This window comes from Copadichromis virginalis, unplaced genomic scaffold (assembly GCF_057382275.1).
Source record: "Copadichromis virginalis isolate Kocher_CV1m ecotype Utaka unplaced genomic scaffold, C_Virginalis_male_GT1.1 unmapped_scaffold_1, whole genome shotgun sequence".
NCBI lineage: Eukaryota > Metazoa > Chordata > Actinopteri > Cichliformes > Cichlidae > Copadichromis > Copadichromis virginalis.
In genome coordinates, this window is record NW_028188589.1 from 1002484 (window position 1) to 1004915 (window position 2432).

Consider the following 2432-nt stretch of genomic DNA (forward strand, 5'->3'; position numbering starts at 1 on the left):
CAGAAGAAACGAGCAGCTGTTTCTGTTCTGTGCTTATTTATATTTGACACACATGCTTCTCTTTGTGCAAACACACATCGCACTATAAGGGTAACCTCGCACACAATGATTGGACAGCACAGTGATGATGCTGGGAGATCCTATACGCAGCAACACAGAAACACTGAGAACTTTAAACAATGATGGAAAGTGTTATAAATGACTTGTTGGCCTCTGATCTGTCACAAACAGCTGAAACGTGTCTCTCATGAGTCACATGAAGGTTTTTGACAGAAAGGACAAAAAGTAGCTGCAGTCAGTTTGTGTCATTTTTATATTTATTCATCTGGGAGAAAAATCTGAGGGACATTAAAATGTGTTTTCAACAGAGACAAGAACATGAATATAACAGAACAGGTAAATGAACATGTTTCAAGTAAACAGCTGGACTGATCAGGTCCAAACACAGAGTGATAAACTTGTCAAACAGCTGTCATATCTTTATATAGAAGCTCTTTATAAATGCTGCTCACTGCAGTCTGTTTACTAATAATGTCAAAGTGTTAGAAACACAGAAACATCAGAATGGTCTTTGTTCACAGAAACCTGTCTGGGATCCTTTGTTGTTCTTTTGATGCAGAGTTACATTATAAATATAAAGAGTTATTTCAGAGTCTCATCAGTTTTCCTGCATGTCTTTATTTAACACATCAGCAGGGCTGAAGCTCTCATGTTAAACACACACTGATCTATGGACACGTTCATGTGTTTCTAACAGAACCAGGCTGTTATCAGCCTGCACTAACATTATGTCACACACACTGAATGTAACAGTGACAGTTTACATCATCACACAATCAGCTGTGATTGTTTCACTGTCATCAAACGAGTCAACAGGAAGTAGAATCAATAGAAACCAATCATTTCCTGACAGCATGTCTGATGGAAATAAGTGCAGATTATGTATGAAGTCTAACTGCACACAGTAACTGTGTTACAATAAGGACTTAACAGCGCCCTCTGCTGGAGTGTTTCAGTACTGTGTTAACTACAATACACCACCTCCTCCTCACACCACCTGCTACAGCTCTACTCTTCTATGACTACAGTCATCCACAGCACTGATGTGAGGTCACATGGTTCATATGTAAGGAGCACAGCTGACCTCAGGTCAGTTTAATGACTGTGAGCAGCAGCTGTGTTATTGTCACTGTGACAGGGAGACACTCTCAGACACAGCGCTCATGTCAGCTTGTTCTCATGCAGGAGGATCAGGAGCTCCATGTTTGTCTTTCTGTTTGAATCATGATGTGTTTGTGCCATCAGAGTCTGTCATGAGTACTCAGGGTTTCACAGCAGCTCTTCTGGATGCTGACGAGGACTCCAACCTCATGTTTCACCTCTCTGAGCTTCTGATGTCTGTGAACACTCGTGTTTCTTCTCTGGGCTCATCTGGACAAAAACACCTTTCTGTGTTTGGCTGCAGCCTCATTCTGACTGACAGGAAGTGTGTTATCCATGAGCTGCACTTCTGTGAGGAAGTTTCCTGCTGTGTTTCCTGTCTGTGGACAAACACGAGTGTTCCAGCTGAGGACTTGGTTCCTTCCACCTGTCCATACAGGACATCACGCTGTCTGCAGCTCTGTAAATGCAGCTCCAGGTCCTTCCACGTGCTGCTCTGTATTTGTGCAGTTTGTAGTGTGTCCTGGGAAACGTAGCACACATGGTGTTCTTCTGCTGTTTCCTCCTTTCACTGAGTGTGAAACACTGACGCTGTGCTGTTGTTCACAGAGGGGAGCTGATTCTAGCTGCAGCTGGACTCTGTCATCTAACTGAATGTGTTGGTGCTGATCACGGGGCTCTGAGGGGGGAGCAGCAGGAGGACTCTGGATGCTGACGTCAGTGTATCTGTGGAAGCTCCCACAGCGTGTCTGTCATTCAATATTGTGCTGTATATTGTATCTATGCAAAGATGAACAGACTGTGTGTTCACTGGTCTCTGTGCTGCAGCTCTGATGTCATCATCACTCCCTCCTCCACCCTCAGCAGTCCCAGCATGCTGCTGTGGTGCACCCCACCCTCACTCTACACCTGAGCCACAGACCACACCCTCCACCTCAATATACACCACAGTTTTCTCTGCTGTGGAAATGAGATCAGGAGGAAATCATCATTATTATTATTTAATAAACGCTCACATTAATGTGGGCTTATTTGTTTCATATTAGAAACATTAGTTGAGTGTTTTTAGTATAAAATGGTCAAAGTCCCTCTTTTTGCTCCTCCCCTCACCTGTGGATGGGCGGTGCTGTTACCGTGGTGACAGCTTGGATGTGTTTCAGTCCTGCCTGGTTATCACTGCAGGAATCTTTCACATTTATTACAGGTAATAACTCTGATTTTTCTGTGTATTATGAACCAAATGTATCCTGATACACACAGAGATGGATGAG